This window comes from Macaca mulatta, chromosome 5 (assembly GCF_049350105.2).
Source record: "Macaca mulatta isolate MMU2019108-1 chromosome 5, T2T-MMU8v2.0, whole genome shotgun sequence".
NCBI classification, from domain to species: domain Eukaryota; kingdom Metazoa; phylum Chordata; class Mammalia; order Primates; family Cercopithecidae; genus Macaca; species Macaca mulatta.
In genome coordinates this window covers 51,516,153-51,540,524 of record NC_133410.1, presented here as the reverse complement: position 1 = coordinate 51,540,524, position 24,372 = coordinate 51,516,153, and the positions used below count along the sequence as shown (strand labels likewise).

Genomic DNA, 24,372 nt, shown 5'->3' with positions numbered 1-24,372 from the left:
AGGCCGAGGCAGGTGGATCACGAGGTCAGGAGATCGAGACAATCCTGGTTAACACGGTAAAGCCCCATCTCTACTAAAAAATACAAAAAATTAGCCAGGCGTGGTGGCGGGCACCTGTAGTCCCAGGTACTCGGGAGGCTGAGGCAGGAGAATGGTGTGAACCCAGGAGGTGGAGTTTGCAGTGAGCCGAGATTATGCACTGTACTCCAGCCTGGGCGACAGAGCGAGACTCCATCTCAAAAAAAAAAGAGCATTTTAATCTCAGCATGAGGGCACCAACCTCATGACCTGCTCACCTCCCAAAGGCTTATCTCCAAATACCATAATATTGGGGAATAGGGTTTCAACATATGAAATTTTGTGGGGATACATATATTCAATCCACAGCATTTTACTCCAGGCCCCCCAAAATTCATGTCCTTCTCACATGCCAAATACATTCATTCTATTTCAACAGTCCCCAAAATCATAACTCATTTCAGCATCAACTCTAAAGTCTAAGGTCCAACGTCTCACTTAAATATTTAAATCAGGCCAGGTGCAGTGGCTTATGCCTGTAATCTCAGCACTTTGGGAGATTGAGGCAGGAGGATTCCTTGAGCACAGGAGTTTGAGACCAGCCTGGGCAACATGGCAAAACCCCATCTCTACAAAAACTACAAAAATTAGCCATGTGTGGTGGCACATGCCTGTACTCCCAGCTATTCAGGAGGCTGAGACAGGAGGATCGATTGAGCCCAGGAAGTCGAGGCTGCAGTAAGCTGTGATCATGCAACTGTACTCCAGCCTGGGTGACAGAGTGAGACTGTCTCAAAAAAAAAAAAAAAATTTAAAGCAGATATGGGTGAGACAAGTGTCAAGTCTTCCTGATGCAAAATTCCTCTCCAGCTATGAACCTGTAAAACTAAAAACGTTATGCGCTTCCAAAATACAATGATAGGACAGGCATAGGACAGACATTCCCATACCAAAAGGGAAAAACAGGAAATAAGAAAGAGTAATGGACCCCAAGTAAGTTCAAAACTTAGTAAAGCACACTCATCACACTCATTTTTTGTTGAAAACTGGACATTTAAAATAATATACTGTTGGCCAGGCACAGTGGCTCATGCCTGTAATCCCAGCACTTTGGGAGGCCAAGCAGGGCAGATCACCTGAGGTCAGGAGTTCAAGACCAGCCTGGCCAACATGGTGAAACCCCATCTCTACAAAAATACAAAAATTAGCTGGGCATAATGGCGAGTGCCTGTAATCCCAGCTACTCAGGAGGATGAGGCAGGAGAATCACTTGAATCCAGGAGATGGAGGTTGCAGTGAGCCAAGATCACATCATTGCACTCCAGCCTGGGCAACAGAGACTCCATCTCAAAAAAAAAAAATTAAATTAAAAATAAAAAAAATAATAATATAATGTTACAACTCTTACAATCAGATCCTTCCCTCATCATCTGCAGAATTTCTTGTTGTTTGTTTCAGTGACTATTCTGAACTAATTATGTAAAGTCTGTAATCATTGCCATGTTCCCGTCTCTACTTGGTTAACTTTTGACAAATTAATGATTAAACAGAGATTTCCTTACATCTGGAACCAATACATCTCCCAGAGTTTTCTGAGTGACTTTGTGTGGGTACTGAGGCATACCTTTAAAACTAGAGTATTTTATAACTCCACCTTAGCCTTCACTTCCTGCTTGTACAGAATCTCAAGATAAACCAGAGGTAAGAGCTTAGCTTAGAGCCTTCTCAGTTCTTTTCTAAGCATGCTTACAGCCCTTCCATGTAAATGACCTTCCAGATTACCAGGAATATATTAAAGCTTTGCAAAGCCCCTATGCATATTTCATTCTCCAGTTAGTCCTTTTAAGCTTTTCATGAATCTGTTTTGCCCCAACTATTGTCCATCACCTCAGGCAACTTTGTAGGCAAAGTTAAAACACTTGCCTACAATTGTTTTTTACAATGCCTCCCAGGGCAGAAAGGGACTTAACACTGAGTGAGTTCTGGGTCAGCCTTATAGGTGGAGTCTTCTAGGGAACCATCAGACAAGGTGGATGACAATTCTTGGAGAACAAGGCTTTGAAAGAGTTATAGATCCACTCTGGTGGCTGCCCCCAAAAATATGGATTGCTACTTTTTAAGGCTATTGCATAGCTGGAAAGTGGAAGGTGCGACTAGGGTTAGTTAAAAATGCCACAGACTTCACTGCTCTTACTGAGATGCAGCCAGTTTTCTTAAATAAATGATCCCTGGTTTGCTACAAGCTGTTGGTTAATTTCTGGAGTTCTGAAAATGTTAATTCTGAATAATTTTACCAGTTTTTTCATTGCTCTTATGGAAGGGAAATTTCTGAGAGGCCCTTACTCTGCTATTTTTGCTGACATTCTCCCACAATCTTTTTTAAGCCAAAAATAATCCAAATTGTGGCTAAGTACAAAAGCACTAGTAGCTAGATATCGGCATCATGGAAATGGAGGGCTATAGGTTGCAAAATAATGAAGACATAACAAAGAGCCCATGTCTTCTGTGAAATTGCCCCATAAGGCCCATTCAGAATATCCATGAATTTCCAATACCTCTTCATCCTCTTTTAATTAAACCTACTCTTCCTTAAAAACCAGCACCCCAAGATAAATGAGAATGAGCTAATTCAGTCTTATTGATTCCCTGTTTTGTTTAATTACTAGAGTTCTGATTTGTTTAATTGCTAGAGATTGCTTTCTACTATTTTTATTGCGAATGTGCCTTGATTTAGCTACAATATTGCTGCAGAGAAATGTGCTCTACATTTCAATCAACTTTATAAACTTTTGAAACCAAATAAATTTGATAACAAAGAATCAGCTGTATGCAATTAATGAAAGAAACCAATAATGTAAAAATTAGGTAATGTAGGCTAGTAGATTACCAGAGACCTCAGAAGGAAGTAAGACTTAAGCTAGATGTTGAAAGATGGAAAAAGAATTAGGAGAACATGGGAAAGATTGCATAACCAGAAGCTTCCAGTCTGTAACTGGCATAATATAATCTCACGTAAGTGAGTAAACTAAATTGGCTATGGTAGTGGTTAATGTGGGGAGGAGAAGAAGGTTAAAGTAAGGAAGACACTGGAGTTGGAGAATACAATAGAAAACCTTAAACGACATATAGAGAATTTGGGTTTGTTGTTTTTTGTTTTTTTTTTTTTTTTTTTTTGTTGAGACAGAGTCTCGCTTTGTCGCCCAGACTGGAGTGCAGTGGCCAGATCTCAGCTCACTGCAAGCTCCGCCTCCCGGGTTCACGCCATTCTCCTGCCTCAGCCTCCCGAGTAGCTGGGACTACAGATGCCCGCCACCTCGCCCGGCTAGGTTTTTGTATTTTTTAGTAGAGACGGGGTTTCACCGTGTTAGCCAGGATGGTCTCGATCTCCTGACCTTGTGATCCGCCCGTCTCGGCCTCCCAAAGTGCTGGGATTACAGGCTTGAGCCACCCCGCCCGGCTTGTTTTGTTTTTTGAGATGGGATCTCATTATGTTGCCCAGGCTGATCTTGAACTCCTGGGCTCAAGCGATCCTCCCAACTCAGCCTCCCGAAGTGCTGGGATTATAGGCATGAGCCACCATGCCCAGCCATGTAGAGAATTTTTGACTCAACTTGCAGAACAATGGTTTGTACCTGCTTTCTCTCCTCCAACACACCTGAGAGATGCAATCATTTCCAATAATAGCAGTGGCTCACTATTCAAAAGGTCCTCAAATGTAGGGAAGAGATAGTAAGAATGTTATTGAAATAACTGAGGGGGAGAGATTTCAAAAAGCCCCACTCAGGATTCTGATATGCCTCTCTTCACCACCCTACCCTTCCACACCTCCCGGGGAATGAAAAGCCACAGGAGACATTAGAAAACAGTGCCGTTTTGAAAGTGTTATGGCTGTATTTCACGGTTTAATTACCTAATTTCCTAAACATCAGGCAAATCTGTTTCAACACTTTCCAAAATGTAATTCATAGAATACTTATCTCATAAAAATTAAGCCAGACATGATGGGATGCACCTACAGTCCAAACTACTCAAAAAACTAAGGTGGGAGAATTGCTTGAGCACTGGAGTTCAAGTGTGGGCAAGACAGCGAGACCTTGTCTCTAAAATAAAATAAATTCAGTCCACATAAGTTGGGAAGGCCCACATAGCATAGCCCCTTCTATCAGAAATTCACAAACTATATTAATGTGCCCAATAAAGGATCTAAGAACTCCCACAGTAGAGAAAACTGTTTAATTTTTTTAATCCACACACATATTTGATTATAAATCTTATTCTTACACAATACCTATTAACACTCTAATATTGCACAGGAAAAGTTGAGAAACTCCAGCCTACATTGGCTTCTTTGTGGCTGGGGATATGTCACGTGTGGTTCTGTGCCCTGCCATAGATCTGCTTATGCGAGACAGTATAACAGGAAGTGGTATTCCTTCCTCTCTCCAGAAACCCCACTCCCTACAACACTCCCCTGGCCAGCCTTCGTTTGCCTCTTTAAATCCTAGTGCAGAGATGAGCTAAGCCCAGTCCTCTCTCCCATCCTTCAGGTCCCCACATGGCTTTATTCAGTACAGATGTGTAATCAAGGCTCCTCGGTTCCTCAGTGTTTTTCTGAGATTTCACCAATACTCACCCGCTGCATCTGAGCTAAGTAACTGAGATGGCCCAAAGAGAAACCGGCATGGAAAACATGATGGCACTTGTGGGTCTTCTTGTGTAATTAACTAAAGGACAGGGATGTGCTGTGGAAAGTTGCAGTGCAGGGGACAAAAGATAAGGACAGGCCTGTCTGAGCCTGAATGAGATACAAAAGAGAGCAAGGCAGACAAGAATGAAGATGAGAAATGACCTTCTTCCCAGCTCTCATTTCCTTCCCCTGTAAAAGACCTGAGTGGCCTTTTCGATTCTTCCCTAGCACAACTGTAGGCTGCTTTCTCCCTCAAAGCTGTGCTCTGTGCTCCCTCTGCTGGCTCTCATGTGCCAACTACATTAAGCACCAACTACAGGATAGTACAATGCCCACATTTGGGTGGCCTTCAGTGGTGTTTGCCACTTGTACGTGCTGTCTTAAATACGGCTATACTTCTTAGCAAAAAATGAGAATTCAACCTCTTTTGTATTATTTTTTAAAAGTGGCGATAGGAGGGGAATGATTAAAAATTATTGTATTTCATACTATGAAATGCAGCCACTTAATTTGTTTCCACAACTGTGTGGTACTGAGGATTAAAAAGATTTGGTAATATATGGTCCCCACTTTCTGGAAATGTACAAGCTAGCGAGGGGAGACTGACACATAACACATTTTTCAAAAGCAAGAATTTTAGAAAATTTCTGTAACATACACCTTAAATGATGACTCAAACATGTCCTCTAAATGTATAAAGAGGCACCTCACATAGTCCAGGCTGTACTTCCTTAAACATTCGTCTTGGGCTCGGCTCAGTGGCTCACACCTATAATCCCAGCACTGGAGGCTGAGACGGGAGGATAGCTTGAGCTGAGGAGTTTGAGACCAGTCTGGGCAACATGGTGAAACCCCATCTCTACAAAAATAATAATAATAGTAATACCCCCAAAATTAGCCAGGCATGGTGGCGCATGCCTGTAGTCCCAGCTACTCAGGAGGCTGAGGCAGGAGAATCGCTTGAACCAGGGAGGCAGAGGTTGCAGTGAGCTGAGATCGCACCACTGCACTCCAGCCTGGGTGACAGAGACCTCATCGAAAGAAACAGAGACAGAGAGAACTAATGGCTTTATGTGAATGTTTTCACCGTGAGTTTGGCAAAGAACAGAAGTCCATTATATTGTTTCACAATTGGTAGCTGGTGCAGAAGGTTCAGGTAGCAAATGACTGTTTTCGGATCTGGGATATATGGTATTTCTGAAGATCAAAGGAAATATTGGACACATCCACTCTGTAATCACAGGTTTGTAGTGTTCCTGACCAGCCCATCTCACACGCGCCCTTCCCCACACACACACCCAACACTTTAAATAATTCTCTTTATAGATTTTTTTATTATTTACATTAATATGCCTTCTATAAAGTTTTGTAAATATAGACCCACGTGTGGGTCGGGCGCCATGGCTCATGCTTGTCATCCCAGCACTCTGAGAGGCTGAGGCAGGAGGACTGCTTGAGCCCAGGAGATCGAGGCCAGCCTAGGCACCATGATGAAATCCTATCTCTAGAAAAAGAATTCAAAAATTAGCCAGGCATGGTGGTGCACGCCTGTAATCCCAGCAATTTGGGAGGCCGAGGCAGGCACATTACTTGAGGTCAGGAGTTTGAGACAAGCCTGGCCAACATGGCAAAACCCCATCTCTACTAAAAATACAAAAAATCATCCTGGTGTGATGGCGCATTCCTGTAATCCCAGCTACTTGGGAGAGAGACTGAGGTGAGAGGATCACTTGAGCCCAAGAGGAGAAGTTGCAGTGAGCCAAGATCATGCCACTGCACTTCAGCCCGGGTGATAGAGTGAGATTTACAGCCCCCCTTTGCCAAAAAAAAGGAAGAAATTTAAAAAAAAATGAATGTGCATCTCAATGGATAGATTTGGTTACAGGACAATATGAAACCATCATGATCATAACTGCCGTCTGTTACGGCTACCCCCATTATGGACACCTACTAGGGGCCAGTCACTATACGCTTTATGCTTTATATGCCTTAGCTCATTTTATGAATTAGGCACAGAGATGAGTCTAAGGAACAAACTGTAATTCAGAGACACAAAGCAAGGATTCAAATCCAGGTCTGCCTGATGCCAAAGTCCCTTCAGTGTCTTCTTACTACGCTACCTTGAATCATTATCCAGTTTCCACAAATGTTGTTACCTGAGGTTTCCTCCACTGGTTGCTAAGCATAGCGGAAAAGTCTAATATGACAGTCAGCAATAGTATCCTATGTCATGTTCATGCTGAGCAAAGCTCTTTGTGCTCTGTGGGAAGCCCCTGGCCTTAAGGAAATTAAAATATAATAGAGCAGGGACTATATGCAAATAATTAAATATAGCTAATAGATTTTCTACATGCCAAAATTAGCCAGTTTGAAAACATTATGGAGAACAAATTCCATTAACAAGAACAGCCAAAATATCCCAGAATAAACGTAACAAAAATTTGTCAAGCCTTTATGAAAAAGTTCATAGGAAGTCGGTAGAATAAACAGAAAGACAACTCATGTTTCTAGATGGGGAGACTCAATGACTGAATATTGTAAATGTATTAATTCTCTCCAAATTGTTAAATGTAAAGTCATTTAAGCTACAATTACTGAATCATTGTGATATTAGCACAGAAATCAGCATAGAAATCAACCCTAAAGTCCAATGAACTATATATATATATTGAACAATACACAAAATATATAAAGTCCCATATGTGTGTGTATATATATATATGGGACTTTAACCTATAGTAAAAGTGGCATTTCAAATTACTGTGGAAGCCAGGTGCAGTGGTTCATGCCTATAATTTCAGCTACTCGGGAGGCTGAGATGGAAGGATGGAGCCAGGAGTTCGAGGCTGCAGTGAGTGATGATAACCCCACTGCACTCCAGCCTGGGCGACAGAGTGAGATCCCATCCCTCAAAAAAAAAAAAAAAAGAGTAGGGAAGGAATATTCCTGTGTTATAAAATATTTTATTTATAGGATTCTGTGGCAAGATGGCCAAATAGGAACAGCTCTGGTCTACAGCTCCCAGCGAGATCGACACAGAAGGCGGGTGATTTCTGCGTCTCCAACTGAGGGACCTGGTTCATCTCACTGGGACTGGTTGGACAGTGGGTGCAGCCCACAGAGGGCAAGCCGAAGCAGGGCAGGGCATCACTTCACCCAGGAAGTGCAAGGGTTCAGGGAATTTTCTCCCCCACCTAACGGAAGCCGTGAGAGACTGAGCCTGAGGAACTCCGGCACAGATACTGTGCTTGTCCCACAGTTTTCACAACCCACAAACCAGGAGATTCCCTCTGGCACCTACCTCACGAGGGCCCTGGGTTTCAAGCATAAAACTGGGTGGCCATTCGGGCAAACACCGAACTAGCTACAGGAATTCTTTTTTTCCATACCCCAGTGTCACCTGGAATGCCAGCAAGACAGAACCGTTCACTCCACTGGAAAGGGGTGCTGAAGCCAGGGAGCCAAGTGGTCTGGCTCGGCGGGCCCCACCTCCACGGAGCCCAGCAAACTAAGATCCAGTGGCTTGAAAGTCTCACTGCTAACACCGCAGCAGTCCGTGATCAACCTGGGATGCTCCAGCTTGGTGAGGGGAGGAGTGCCTGCCATGGCTGAGGCTTGAGTAGGCAGTTTTACGCTCACAGTGTAAACAAAGCTACTGGGAAGTTCAAACTGGGTAGAGCCCACGGCAGCTCAGCAAGGCTGCTGTGGCCAGACTGCCAGATTTCCCTTCTCTGGGCAGGGCATCTCTGAAAAAAGGGCAGCAGCCCCAGTCAGGGACTTACAGATAAAACCCCTATCTCCCTGGGACAGAGCACCTGGGGAAAGGGGCAGCTGTGAGCAAAGCTTCAGCAGACTTAAACATCCCTGTCTGATGGCTCTGAAGAGAGAAGCGGACCTCCCAGCACAGCGTTCCAGCTCTGCTAAGGGTCAGACTGCCTCCTCAAGTGGGTCCCTGACCCCCGTGTATCCTGACTGGGAGACATCTCCCAGTAGGGGCCAATAGACACCTCATACAGGAGAGCTCTGGCTGGCATCTGACAGGTGCCCCTCTGGAACAAAGCTTCCAGAGGAAAGATCATGCAGCAATCTTTGCTGCTCTGCAACCTTCGCTGTTGATACCCAGGCAAACAGGGTTGGGAGTGGACCTCCAGCAAAGTCCAGCAGATGGGCAGCAAGGGGCACTGTCAGAAGGAAAACTAACAAATAGAAATACCAGGTCCACTCAAAGACCCCACCCAAAGGTCACCAACATCAAAGATCAAAGGTAGACAAATCCACAAAGATGGGGAGAAGCCAATGCAAAAAGGCTGAAAATTCCAAAAACCAGAATGCCTCCTCTCCTCCAAAGGATCACATCTCCTTGCCAGCAAGGGAACAAAACTGGATGGAGAATGAGTTTGACAGAAGTAGGCTTCAGAAGGTGGGTAATAACAAACTCCTCTGAGCTAAAGGAGAATGTTCTAACCCAATGCAAGGATGCTAAGAACCTTGAATAAAGGTTAGATGAATGGCTAACTAGAATAATCAGTGTAGAGAAGAACACAAATGACCTGAAGGAGCTAAAAAACACAGCACAAGAACTTCATGAAGCATACATAAGTTTCAATAGCTGAATCAACCAAATGGAAGAAAGGATATCAGAGACTGAAGATCAACTTAATGAAATAAAGAGAGAAGACAAGATTAGAGAAAAAAGAATAAAAAGGAACGAACACAGCCTCCAAAAAATATGGGACTATGTGAAAAAGATCACATCTACATTTGATTGGTGTACCTGAAAGTGACGAGGAGAATGGAACCAAGCTGGAAAACACTCTTCAGGATATTATCCAGGAGAACCTCCCCAACCTAGCAAGACAGACCAACATTCAAATTCAGGAAATACAGAGAACACCACAAAGATACTCCCCAAGAAGAGCAACCCCAAGACACCTAATCATCAGATTCACCAAGGTTGAAATGAAGGAAAAAATGTTAAGGGCAGCCAGAGAGAAAGGTAGAGTTATCTACACAGGGAAGCCCGTCAGATCTCTCTGGAGAAACTCTACAGGCCAGAAGAGAGTAGGGGCCAATATTCAACATTCTTAAAGAAAAGAATTTTCAACCCAGAATTTCATATTCAGCCAAACTAAGCTTCATAAGCGAAGTAGAAATAAAATCCTTTACAGACAAGCAAATGCTGAGAGATTTTGTTACCTCCAGGCCTGCTTTACAAGAGCTCCTAAAGGAAGCACTAAACACGGAAAGGAACAACCGATACCAGCCACTGCAAAAACATATCAAATTGTAAAGAACATTGACACTGCATCAATTAATGGGCAAAACAACCAGCTAGCATCATAATGACAGGATCAAATTCACATATAACAATATTAACCTTAAATGTAAACAGGCTAAATGCCCCAATTAAAAGACACGGACTGGCAAATTGGATAAACAGTCAAGACCCATCAGTGTGCTGTATTCAGGAGACCCAGCTCACATGCAAAGACACATATAGGCTCAAAATAAAGGGATGGAGGCATATTTACCAAGCAAATGGAAAGCAAAAAAAAAGCAGGAGTTGCAATCCTAATCTCTGATAAAACAGACTTTAAACCAACAAAGATCAAAAGAGACAAAGAAGGCCACTACATAATGGTAAAGGAATCAATGCAGCAAGAATAGCTAACTATCCTCAATATATATACACCCAATACAGGAGCACGCAGATTCATAAAGCAAGTTCTTAGACACCTACAAAGAGACTTAGACTCCCACACAATAATAGTGGGAGACGTTAACATCCCACTGTCAATATCACACAGATCAACGAGACAAAATTAACAAGGTTATTCAGGACTTGAACTCAGCTTCGTCCCTCTAAGGTGGCATGGGCAAAAACTTCCTGTCTAAAAACATCAAAAGCAATGGCAACAAAAGCCAAAACTGACAAATGGGATCTAATTAAACTAAAGAGCTTCTGCACAGCAAAAGAAACTACCATCAGAGTGAAAAGAAAACCTACAGAATGGGAGAAAATTTTTGCAATCTATCCAACTGACCAAGGGCTAATATCCAGAATCTACAAAGAACTTAAACAAATTTACAAGAAAAAAACAAACAACCCCATCAAAAAGTGGGCAAAGGATATGAACCGACACTTCTCAAAAGAAGACATTTATGCAGCCAACAGACATATAAAAAATGTTCATCATCACGGTCAACAGAGAAATGCAAATCAAAACCCCAATGAGATACCATCTCACGCCAGTTAGAATGGTGATCATTAAAAAGTCAGGAAACAACAGATGGAGAGGTTGTGGAAAAATAAGAATGCTTTTACACTGTTGGTGGGAGTGTAAATTAGTTCAACCATTGCGGAAGACAGTGTGGCGATTCCTCAAGGATCTAGAACTAGAAATACTATTTGACCTAGCAATCCCATTACTGGGTATATACACAAAGGATTATAAATCATTCTACTATAAAGACACATGCAGACGTATGTTTATTGCAGCACTATTCACAATAGCAAAGACTTGGAACCAACCCAAATGTCCATCAATAATAGACTGGATAAAGAAAATGTGGCACATGTATACCATGGAATACTATGCAGCCATAAAAAAGGATCAGTTCATGTCCTTTACAAGAATGTGGATGAAGCTGGAAACCATCATTCTCAGCAAACTAACACAAGAACAGAAAACCAAACACCACATGTTCTCACTCATAAATGGGAGTTGAACAATGAGAACACATGGACACAGGAAGGGGAACATCACACACCAGGGCCTGTTGGGGTGTGGGTGGCTAGGGGAGGGATAACATTAGGAGAAATACCTAATGTAGGTGATGGGTTGATGGGTGCAGCAAACCACCATGGCACGTGTATACCTGTGTTACAAAACTGCACATTCTGCACATGTACCCCAGAACTTAAAGTGTAATTTAAAACAAAAATAGCTGGCTGTCCATTTGGGAAGATGCAAATTCCTACCTCACAAAGGGCACAAAAACAAATTCCAGGTGGATTAAAGATTTAAACATTAAAACAAACATATAAAAGTAACAGAAAAAAATAAAATATTTACATTTAGGGATGGGGATAGAAAAAGAGGCCTTGCCTAGCATGACACTAAAGTCCAACAAAAATGTCTAAAAAAAAAAAAAGACACCAAAAAGAAAAAAAAAATCAAATGACAAACCTCAGAAGAAACACCTGAAATATATATCATAGTCAAAGAAAACACTGTTAATTTAAAAAACAGGCCAGGCACGGTGGCTGACGCCTGTAATCCTAGCACTTTGGGAGGCCAAGGCAGGCAGATCACCTGAGATCAGGAGTTGGAGACCAGCCTGGCAAACATGGTGAAACCCCGTCTCACCAAAAATACAAAAATTAGCCAGGCATGGTGGCACACACCTGTAATCCCAGCTGCTTCGGTGGCTGAGGCAGGAGAATCGTTTGAACCCAGGAGGTGGAGGTTGCAGTGTACAGAGACCGCACCACTGCACTCCAGCCTGGTCAACAAGAGGGAGGGAAGAGAAAGAAGAAAGAAAGAAAGGAGGAAAGGAAGGAAAGGAAGGAAAGGAAGGAAAAGAAGGAAAAGAAGGAAAGAAGGAAAGAAAGAGAGAGAGAAAGAAAAGAAAGAACAAGCTGGGCATGGTGACTCACGCCTGTAATCCCAGCACTTTGGGAGGCCAAGGCCGACGGATCTTTTGAGTCCAGGAGTTCAAGACCAGCCTGGGCCACATGGTGAAACCTAGTCTCTACAAAAAATACAAAAATTAGCCAGGCATGGTGGCATGTGCCTGTATTCTCAGCTGCTCAGGAGACTGAGGTAGCAGGATAGCTTGATTCTGAGAAGTCAAGGCTGCAGTGAGCCGAGGTTGCGCTACTGCACTCCAGCCAAAAAGAACAAAATTAGCAGAGCATGGCAGCACATGTCTGTACTCCCATCTACTCAGAAGGTGAAGGCAGGAAGATCACTTTGGCCTCCCAAAGGAAGACCAAGAGTTGGAGGCTGCAGTCAGCTATGATCCCACCACTGCACTCTAGCCTGGAAAACAGAGTAAGACTCAGTCTCCAAAAAAAAAAAAAAAAGATTTCAGGCCGGGCGCGGTGGCTCAAGCCTGTAATCCCAGCACTTTGGGAGGCCGAGACGGGCAGATCATGAGGTCAGGAGATCGAGACCATCCTGGCTAACATGGTGAAACCCCGTCTCTACTAAAAAATACAAAAAACTAGCCGGGCGAGGTGGCGGACGCCTGTAGTCCCAGCTACTCCTCAGGAGGCTGAGGCAGGAGAATGGCGTGAACCCGGGAGGTGGAGCTTGCAGTGAGCTGAGATCCGGCCACTACACTCCAGCCCAGGCGACAGAGCGAGACTCCGTCTCAAAAAAAAAAAAATTTTTCAGAAAAATGTATATAAAATGCACAAAAATGCAAAGACAAATGTAAATTAGATTATTCCAGTGGTTCTTTTATCGGATGGTAAAAATAAGACAGGCTTTTACTCTAGTATTGTTTAATTTTTTTTTTTTTTTCCGAGACAGGGTCTCACTCTATTGCCTACACTGGAGTGCAGTGGTGCGATCAGGACTCACTGCAGCCTTGACTTCTCAGACTCAAACAATTCTCCCAATTCAGCCTCCCAAGTAGCTGGGACCACAGGTGTGTACCACCATGTCCAGCTAATTTTTGTATTTTTTGTAGCGATGGGGTTTCACCATGTTGCCCAGGCTGGTCTTGAACTCCTGGGCTAAGATGGTTCTCCCACCTGGGCCTCCCAAAGTGCTGGGATTACAGGCTTCAGCCACTGTGCCCGGCCTGAATTTTTACAGTGATCATGTACTTAAAGAAAAAAATTATAAAAATGTTCCATTTTTAAGAACAATAAGTTAAAAAAAACAGTCCTTTATGAGAGAACTTCAATACTTAATAAGACACATCTTGAATTAGTAAGTGCTTGAAAGTCTCCAACTGACAAAATACTTACAAACTCTCTAGTGACCTAAGAAGTCAGATGACTAAAAAATGAGTGGCTCTTCCTTCTGAGAAGCTAACCTCTAAAAACCAATAATAATCCAGGCACAGTGGTTCCTGCAGGTAATCCCAGCACTTTCGGAGGCTGAGGAGGTCGGATCACTTAAGGTCAGGGGTTCGAGACCAGCCTGACCAACATGGTGAAATCCTGTCTCTACTAAAAATACAAAATTAGCCAGGCGTGGTGGTACACACTTGTAATCCCAGCTACTCAGGAGGCTGATGCAGGAGAATCACTTTAACCCAGGAGGCAGAGGTTGCAGTGAGCCAAGATCATGATACTGCACTCCAGCCTAGGCAACAGAGTAAGACTCTGTCTCATAAATAAATAAATAAATAAATAAGCAATGACAGTAGTATTCACCAAAGTAGTGATGAGTCTAAAAGCATGTTGTGAAAGAAATTAACAACGGTGAAATGTCCCATTTCACCTTCCCAGGATCCTAGCTTCTCACCACTCTTTCTGGTGCATCCTCAAGATTTTATCAAACTATCAAGGGAAAGGTAGAAATGTCTGTGATATTTTATATCACGTGCCGTGGTTTTCATTCTCAGTTATTCTCTTTGGCACAAAAATGGAGAAGGAAGAAAATGGAGGAGGAGGAAGGAGAGATGGAGGAAGAAGAGGGTAAGACAGAAAAACTTCTCATTCTAAAAAGTTTCAAAATGATTTTGGGAACTCTCTGAAAACAGAGTATATGGGGAAAAAATGTTTCAGACAACCAATGTTCATGGCATAAATTGGGAGGGTGCCTAGGGTGGTCAGAGATTCCCTACCTAGACTTGCTGGAATGTCCACTGTCAAAGAAGGACAGAATGAGAATGAAGCACTCCAACTAGGTAGAGTCCTCTCTAGGAAGTGAGGGGTGATGGAGTGTGGTGATGAGAAGACTCCTGGTAAATTGGGGATCCCAGGGCTTGCTTTCCAAATGAGGTAAGATCTAAAAGCCGCTCCCCACATGACAGCAGTGACACAGCACCACAGGAGAGCGCGACAGGAGGGCATGTTGTGACACAACCTCTGGAGCCTCCTGCAGCCTCAGAATGGCCTGTGGGAGCAGTGAGAATTTTTCTTCACCCCCAAGAGGACCATAAAAGTGGCTAAAAGAGAACCAGAGCACCTAAAGGGACCTTGAGATTCCAAGTGGAGTGTGTGACTGGTGATCAGAGACAGAGAGAAAAAAACCATTAGCTGCAGATGCCACCTTAGAGGGACGAAGGTCACTCATCGGAAGACCTTCCCCTCCACCAAGTTTCCCACCCTCAGAGATGCCACCCCCTGAGGAAAGAAGGAAAGGGAGAAATCCTGAGTTAAGTGAGGAAACCTGGCATTGACTAGAGTAAGCCTTGGCTACCAGGTAGAATACAGCATACAGGAAACATACAGGAAGAAAAGAAAGCACAAGAGACAGTATGCAATTGGAGGGGAGGATTAAAGGCTTAAAATGACTGCTGTGCTGAAAGCTCACCAGGGAGAAGGGGCTCAAAAAAGATTTGTGGTGAGGTTTATTCGGCTTGTTATTACTGTAAGCAAGACTCTGGGGTAAGCAAAAGCATTACCCCAGAGTTGACAAATTTCCTCTCCCCGGGTATAAGTAATGTGACCAGGGCTTTTAATCAGTTACCCTGCCTGTAACACAGACACACTTACCAAGCTGATAAGACACACTGATTGGAGAATTCCATATATAGGATACATGATTCAACAAGGCATTTTTCTCAGGAGCTATAGTGCAGAGCAGTTTTGCTCCTTCCTTGTCAAATCCAATTTGATTACACTGTGTTAAAGGAAACGGAATTGACTACCTGCCTTCACTGCCTGCCAGGCACTCAGAAGGATATTGATTGTCATTCTTTAAGGTTACACCATTGGGTTCAGGTGCAGTGACACACCTGTAATCCCAGCACTTTGGGAGGCCAAGGAGAGTAGATCACTTGAGGTGGAGAGTCCAAGACCAATCTGGCCAACATGGTGAAACCCCATCTCTACTAAAAGTACAAAAATTAGTCAGGTGTGGTGGCACACACCTGTGGTCCCAGCTACTCAGGAGGCTGAAGTGGCAGGATCGCTTGAACCCAGGAGGTGGAGCTTGCAGTGAGCCGTGATCATGCCACTGCACTCTAGCCTGAGCCACAGAGTGAGACCCTGTCTCAAAAAAAAAAAAAAGAAAAAAAAAAGGTTACGCCATTGGGAGCAGGAAAGTAATATGTACTCGTCACAAACTATTGCAATTGCGTAACTACTGTATGCTAATATTTTTGCATAATTACTTCATTTAAACTTGACAATTACCCCCATTTTATGAACTAGGAAACGGACTCTCAGAAAGATTAAGTTACATAAACGCATAGAGTACATGGGCAATGCCCAAATATGAATCTAAGTTTGTCTGACTTCAAAGGCAAACTCTTTTTCCACTCTATCATAATACCTTGGTGATGAAAATATATAAGGTCACACTTTTAAAAAATTCTTGTCAAGGCACCCAAGGTCTAAGACAACAAAAGTCATGCTACCACTCCTTCCACTCTACCCTCCTACCCATTCTCTTATACACCTTTTCTCTGCCACACTCATTCCCCAAACCCACCTGCCTTCTTTCAAGCCTTTACAGAAGCTATTCCCTCTGCCTAGACTCTCGGTCTTTCTTTCCTCCCCACTCAGAGAATGCCAATCCATCCTCTAAGTCAGGGACTTTGAAAGCTTTGCTAGCTCTCCACCCAGCTTCTGCAGCTTTGTTCATCTTTCCCTGATAGCACACACGTATCACTTGAGACTGGCGTTTGTCCTCATGTGCCTCTGTAACCACTACTAGAATATGAACTCCTCAACTTCAATATCGGAGCCGACCTATTTGCATACCCAGGAATCTAAGGCAGTTAGCGCACAGCCGGAGTTCAATAAATGCTTGGATTAATGAATGAACTTTATTTAAAATCAAGGTCTATATTTCACATGCTCTAGATTGTGAATGAATCATAAGGAGGTAAACACTATGAAGTACACTGGCGCTCGACAAAAGATTTTTGTTTTGTTTTTTTTTGTTTTTTTTGAGACGGAGTCTCGCTCTGTCGCCCAGGCTGGAATGCAGTGATGCGATCTCGGCTCACTGCAAGCTCCGCCTCCCAGGTTCATGCCATTCTCCTGCCTCAGCCTCCCGAGTAGCTGGGACTACAGGTGCCCGCTACCACGCCCGGCTAATTTTTTGTATTTTTAGTAGAGACAGGGTTTCACCGTGTTAGCCAGGATGGTCTCGATCTGCTGACCTTGTGATCCGCCCGTCTCGGCCTCCTAAAGTGCTGGGATTTCAGGCGTGAGCCACCGCGCCCGGCCGACAAATGATTTTAAGGAGAAAGGCTACCACCTAAAGCTGGTTTCTCCAGAGATCCGGTCCGTGTCTGGTCAAACGCGCCACTAGGGCTCGAGACGGCCCCGCCTCTCTCCCTGCCAATCAGTCCCTCTTCGCGCCTGCGCACGCACCGCCCACTCCCGAAGCCCCGCCCCTCTCACCGCCCCGAGCCGAACGTTTAGGTCCAGAGGAGCCTTTCAGTCACTACCAGCCGGCTATGACAATCATCTACAGCTGCATTGCTAATGGCCGAGCGGTCCTAGCAGAGCTGACCTGACTGGAGGGTCTTACCAGGTACTTCCGGATCGACGCCTCCGCCCCCGCGGGTTCCGCCCCTCGAGGGTGGTGCCCCCTGAGCCCGCCCCTAAGGACGCGGCGCCGCGAGATGGTGCGGAACCGGCTCGGAGGACGCAAGCTCCCGCCCCCGCGAGAGACCCCGCCCCCGCGAGAGACCCCGCCCCCGCGAGAGACCCCGCCCCCGCGAGACCCCGCCCCTGAGAGACCCCGCCCCCGAGAGACCCCGCCCCCGCGAGACCCCGCCCCCGCGAGAGGCTGGCGTCCCCGCGGCGGCCGCACGTGCGCCACCTAGGGTCAGAGCTAGCGCTGCACGTGCTGGGTTTGGCGGCTATTTGAACCCAGGTTCAACGTTGATAGACCTTAAAATTTTTATTTCTCCTGCGGAGAAATGACCTGCAGTTCAGCACACATTTATTGAACATATTTCTGTTGCAAATTCCCAGAGTAAAGAATATCAGGGATTCAGCAGTGAACATGAGCCTGGCGTTGTCCCTTTATGTCCAAGGGCTATAGACAATTGTCCTAGAGTGTGGAAAGTATTTCAACGGAGGTAGGTTGCGATTGTTCCTGTAGCATTAAGATGGGTGTTTGGCTTATAAACTTCGTAAGAATTAGTTCTAGCCTGGCACAGGAAAGAGGAATGAGAACTCCGTGCAAAGGAAAGAACGTGGTGTGTTTGGGGATTCCCATGAACCTCAGTGTGGCTGGAGATAAGGCCAGGAAAGTGAGCGGAAGACAGCAAATGAAGGGTCCTACATACAGCTCTTTTCTCATCCCAGAGAACCTGGGGAGCAACTGAGATTTATAAACAGAGGAATAGCAAGATCTGATTTACCTTCTGGTAAGTTTGGTCTGGGTACAATATGGAAGGTAGGTTGGGAGGGTGACATCCATTTAGAATGGTATTGTTGTAGTTTATAGCAAGAGATGTATGGGCCTTCACTAAGACAATGATGGTGCAAATGGAAAGGAGGGGCAGATCCTAAGGAGACTTTCTTTTTTTTTTTTTTTTTTTGAGACGGAGTTTCACTCTTGTTGCTCAGGCTGGAGTGCAATGGCGCAATCTCAGCTCACTGCAACCTCCGCCTCCCGGACTCAAGCAATTCACTTGTCTCCGCCTCCCAAGTAGCTAGGATTACAGGCATGAGCCACCACACCCGGCTAATTTTGTATTTTTAGTAGAGGCGGGGTTTCTCCATGTTGATCAGGCTGGTCTAGAACTCCTGACCTCAGGTGATCTGCCTGCCTTGGCCTTCCAAAGTGCTGGGATTACAGGCATGAGCCACCGAGCCCGGTCCCTAAGGAGACTTTCTAAACTTCATTCTCAGGAGTTGATAACAGGTTGAATATGTCATATGCTGTACAAGGTAATGCATAGGATGAGTCTCACAATTTTTTTGTAGATGGCATTGAACTACAAAGAGAACGTAGAAAGAGGAGCGAAATGGTGGGAGGGAATGTATGGGGAAAAGAATAGAGTTTGGAAAATGTTGAATTTTGTTGCCTGTTGAAAATGGCCAATCTATTTGTGTATTTTTCCACCTGTTTCCCAAAGGTTTTAAGTCAGAAAAATGTCTAGTAGGTAATGAATATATTGCTCTAGCACTCAGAGAATCAAGACTGACCATTAAAAGGAGTAGAAATAAGTAAGACTGCCCAAGAAATGTATAGAAAGTGAGAAAAGAGGAGGACCAGAAGGCAGAACATAGTTTAAGAAGAGAATAGAGAGATGGGTCACCAGATGTGAGCTGTGGTGTCCTACAAGCTAAAAGAAGAAATTTACAAGAATTTCCCCTATCCCCAGTAAGTTGAGCATGTCCCTAATAAGTTCATGTCTAGTCCAGTCAACACCTTGAGCAAGAACTAAAAGGTGTTCATTGGACTCTACAATGGGAAGATGATTGGTGATTGTACTGTAAGCAGTTTGGGAGAAGAGCAGAGGCAGAAGCCCAGTAGCTTTAGGCTAATTGAGTGAGAGATAGGAAAGTAGGGAGAATTAGGTTAGACTGTTCCTTCAAAAATTACAAAACGAATAAGATGGAGTGAAAGCTAGATGCAGCATGATCCAGGAAGGCACCTCATTTTTTTTAATATAAGGAAAACTTTCACATGTATGTTAAGCTAATGGAAAGAAAAGGTTGAAGATATAAGAGACGAGGGGGCTATTGGTGGAGTAAGGCTTGAAGGGGCACAAAAGGATGGAATCCAATTTGGCAGTAGAGATGTGAGCCTTGGATTCGGGGAATACCCTCTTTCTCTTCAGGAAAGGAGAATGTGGATATAGACATATGACTCAGTCTCCTCCTGGGTCTCTCTTCTTTACCAATCCCTTATATGCCATGTTCCTTAAGGTTCTCATTGTAGTCCTCTTTTAACTTGACACACTCATTCACATCCATAGACACCTTTCTTCTGATTACAGCCAAACCCACTTCCAAAGTTCTCTCTCTCCTGAGTTAGATTGCCTAATAGAACATGTCATGTCCAGAACTAAATTAATTGTCTTTCCTAACACATTCCTCCTCGCATACAGTCATGTACTGCCTAATGATGATTTGGTCAATGACAGGCCATATATATGAGAGTGGTCCCATAAGATTGTAATACCACATTTTTACTGTACCTGTTCTATGTTTATGACACTTATATACACAAATACCATTGTGTCTGAATTGCCTACAATATTCAGTGCAGTAACATACTGTATAGGTTTGTAGCCTAGGAGCAATAGGCAATACCATATAGCTTAGCTGTGTAGTAGGCTAGACCATCTAGGTTTGTGTAAGTGAACTCTATGATGTTTGCACACAAGCAAATCGGCTAATGACTCGTTTCTCAGAACGTATCTCCATAGTTAAGTGACACATGACTGGATTTCTGATCTTGCTTAGTAGCTCTACTGAGCTATTCAAGCTGGAAACTGGGAGTCACCTCCACTTGTTTCCCTTCTTCCCCTTCATATCTGTTCATTCATCACCCAGTTCTATCCGTTTTGTATCTCCTGAGTATATCTCAAATCTATCTCCTTGTTTCTGAACTATGTCTTCATCCCAGCCCTTCTTACCAGGCTTATTGAAAACACCTCCTAACTAATCTCCCAGACTTCAGCCTTGTCCTACTAAAAAACAACTTCCACACTGCTGCTCCAGTGATAGTTCCTAAAAGCAAATAGGATCATATCACTCCCCTGCTTAAAATAATTTGGTGGCTACTGATTACATTACCCACACTCCTTAGCCTGGCACTCAAGACCCTCTCTGATTATCTCCCTCCTTTCCCCACATAGCCATGTGCTCCAACTATCCCGAACTTCATGCCATTCTCCAATCTCACCATGGTCTCCCTTTACATCTCCTGTTCCCTCTACCTGGAAATTACTTTTCTCCACTTTGGGGCAGTATAACATCTATACTTTGAGACTCTTAGGTTTTTCTCCTTGAAGCCTCCTCTACACACAGGTTAATTTACATTCCTCTACCAAACTACTTACCGCGCTGATTTAGAATCTTCTTTTACTTGTCTGTCTCTGCCATCGAACTCAAGGACAGGGACAGTCTTCATCTCTGTCTTTCCAGTGTACAATGCCTAATACATAATAGGCAGTAAGTTCTCAGTAAATGTTTGTTTAATTTGTTAATTAAGAAAGGAAAGAGAAAACTAAAATCTTTCGTAAGTCCCAAGTGGCCTCCCTTGGTGAAGCATACAGGAAGGGAAGAAAGTAGAGGGATAGGGCAGTATATAATTGGAGGAGCAAAGGCCTGGAATGACTGCTGTGCAGAAAGCTGACAAGGGAGGGGAAAAAGAATAGCAAGGAGCTTCAAGGAATAGTTCAGGTTAAAAGGAAAGAAAAAAGTATCACGTCTTCCCTCAATGCCAAGGATATAAAAATTTTTATATGCATTTGAAAAATATGAGTACCAAAGTTTTTATATCCTTGGCATTGAGGGAGGACGTGATACCTTTTTCTTTCCTTTTAACCTGAACTATTCCTTGAAGCTCCTTGCTATTATAGAATCCTGGCACTGAACAGGATCCTGGGGATCATCTGTCCAATCTCTTCATTCTTCCCACGGGTAAACAGACCCAGACAAGTCACTAAGTCACGCAACACATTAATTCTAGAAACACAACTAGAACCCACTTTGCCATTCATTTTACCGCCTCATATTGCCATTTGTTTTGTTTCAAATTTTGCTAAGATACCAATGTTTACACTATACACTAAAAGAGGCACTTGGGGGAAAACATGGGGATATGTTGCATTGCTAATAACTGAGAGTTTGTGTGTCCCTTTAATTTTTCAAGTTTTTTAGGAAGTCCTTTCCTAGAAAATATCACCAGGATTTTTCAGGCAATATCAAGAGTTTCAGGTTTTACTTTCTACCATTAATAATAACTTTTACCCTTCCATAAAAGTTTTTATTTCATGTTATTTTGTGAAAATGGAAAAGTTAATCGGGATTATGGCCATTTAAGGCTTCTTGGATAACTTTCAGATTTCTTTCACATTTCTAAAGTAAATTAATGGGACTTCATATAATTGACTATATTTAAGGTATTCTGCATAGTCATAGTATCTTGCAAATTTTTCCCCAAAGAATGAGCCTTATAAGAAACAGGTATGAGAGTTCTTAGCAATTGTTTGTTTTTTAGAAAGAGATCAGTGAACAATAGTGAATAAAAATTTTTATCTTAAAAAATAAGGTAAGAGGACTGCTTAGGGTATTCAGAAAATAAAAGCTGAATATCCTTAACTATTAACATTTTATTTATAGTTTCAGTAGCTAGTGGTTACTGAAAAGCTGTTTGATTAGATAGTGCTTCCCAGTCTTGAAACCATGTATAAGGTATGATTGTAAAAATAAGATTATGGATCCAGATGGCCTGAAGCAACTGCAGTATCACAAAAGAAGTGAAAATGGGGCTGGGCGCGGTGGCCTGTAATCCCAGCACTTTGGGAGGCCAAGGTGGGCGGATCACAAGGTCAGGAGATCAAGACCATCCTGGCTAACACGGTGAAACCCCATCTCTACTAAAAATATAAAAAATTAGCCGGGTGTGGGGCGGGCGCCTGTAGTCCCAGCTACTCGGGAGGCTGAGGCAGGAGAATGGCGTGAACCCGGGAGGCGGAGCTTGCAGTGAGCTGAGATTGCGCCACTGCATTCCAGCCTGGGCGACAGAGCAAGACTCCGTCTCAAAAAAAATAAAATAAAATAAGATTATGTAGTGCAACCTATATTTGCACACATGTATGTATATATTATATGTATATGTATATGGTTTTAATATTTTTCTTCATTCATATGAATATTTCAGGATCACTTGACTGTTGCCATGCATTATGAATCCCCACTCATTAGTTCTCCTAGTGAACTGGTTTTCCTTAATAAACTAATTAGAACATTGGTAAATTTAGGAGAAGAATAACGAAAGACTCTACAATCTTCTGCAAAGTAAATGCTGACAATTTATTTTTAGGAAGCAGTGGCAAAAGTGCTTAGATTAGCGCTTCTTAGAGCTGAACCAAAGACCATAATTTAAATGGGAAGGTAAGGTAATTTCTAATACAAATCTGTTTTTGAACAATTACCAGAAAATAATTCCGACGATGACGTAAATACTAGTTACACATACTCTTGACTGAACCCTCAGAAAGGAGAACTTCTGTATGTAAAAGTATAAAATCATGAATGGGGATGATAAACACCAAATTCAGATAGTGTTTACCTCTTCAAATGGAAAAGAGAAAATAAATTTGAGGAAGGGTATAAAGGGGATATATTAACTGTATCTGTAACTGGTCTAGCACTTTTAGACATGTCTAAAAGTGTTCTTGTTATCTTATTCTCCATTCTTTTGGGTATACCCAAAACATCTCATTAATAAAAAAGGAAACATCTACCTTAAAATATCTTTAATAAGAACAAGAACAGTGGCGGCTGGGCATGGTGGCTCACACCTGTAATCCCAAAACTTTGGGAGGCTGAGGCGGGCAGATCCCTTAAGCCCAGGAGTTTCAGACAAACCTAGGCACCGTGGTGAAACCCCGTCTCTACAAAAAAATTAGCTGTGTGTGGTGGCAAGCACCTGTATAGTCCCAGCTACTCAGAAAGCTGAGGTGGGAGGATCGACTGTGCTAGGGAGGTCGAGGCTACAGTGAGCTGTGATCGCACCACTGCACTCCAGCCTGGGCAATTGAGCAAGACCTTGTCTCAAAACAAAACAAAACAACAACAACAAAACAGTGGACATCACTCTTAAGCTTCATTTAGGACATTACACGGTATGGCCTAAATCAGTCTTGAAAACAGTTGCTAGTAAAGGAAGAAGTGAGGGAAAGGAAAGCTTCTATTATTTTAAGACACTTCATTTTTATAGAGTAGGTTTGTTTTAACCTTTCTATCGTAAGTAAAATGGAGATACAAAGAAATCACATCTAATGAATGTGAAGCTTTGTGAAGTGTTGCAAGGGACTCTCCCCAGCAGCAGTTATCACCTAGGCCAAAGAAAACAGAATACTGCCAGCCACCCCCACCGTATGTCCTGTCCCATTCACTGCTTCCTCTGTGCCCGCAAAATGAAACACCATCCTTGCAAAATCAAGCAGCATCCCTGCCAAATCAAACAGCATCCCTGCCAAATCAAACAGCATCCCTGCAAAATCAAACAGCATCCCAGCTTCCATAGTAGTCATTTCCGTTTTTTCATTGCGTCAGCACCCAAATACACATCCTCAGATGAGAGCCCAATCCTGCCCATTTTTTAATTTGATATCCTTAAATCTCTTTAAATCCACTTATTCCCCCTCCATTTCTTTTTTTTCCCCCTTGCAGTTTATTGTCGAAGAACTGACAGTTTCCCACAGTGTAGGTTTGCTGATTGCATATGCAAAATTCAGTTCACCGTTTACCAAGTAGCCAACCCAGAGGCTCAACCCCTTCAGCAGGACTATAATACAAGTATTTTTCCATCAGATGGTATATGGTATCT

At 43.3% G+C, this 24,372-nt stretch overlaps 1 long non-coding RNA gene across 1 annotated transcript in view; it reads right to left on the bottom strand.

Annotated features, from left to right (window-relative positions):
* Window positions 1–17,507, bottom strand: part of LOC114678303 (uncharacterized) — a 37,923-nt gene extending 20,416 nt beyond the window's left edge. Inside the window, exon 1 of the long non-coding RNA XR_003729640.2 lies at window positions 17,377–17,507. This is a non-coding gene — a long non-coding RNA (uncharacterized LOC114678303). The remainder of the gene's footprint in view (window positions 1–17,376) is intronic.
* Between the last annotated feature and the right edge of the window lie 6,865 nt (window positions 17,508–24,372).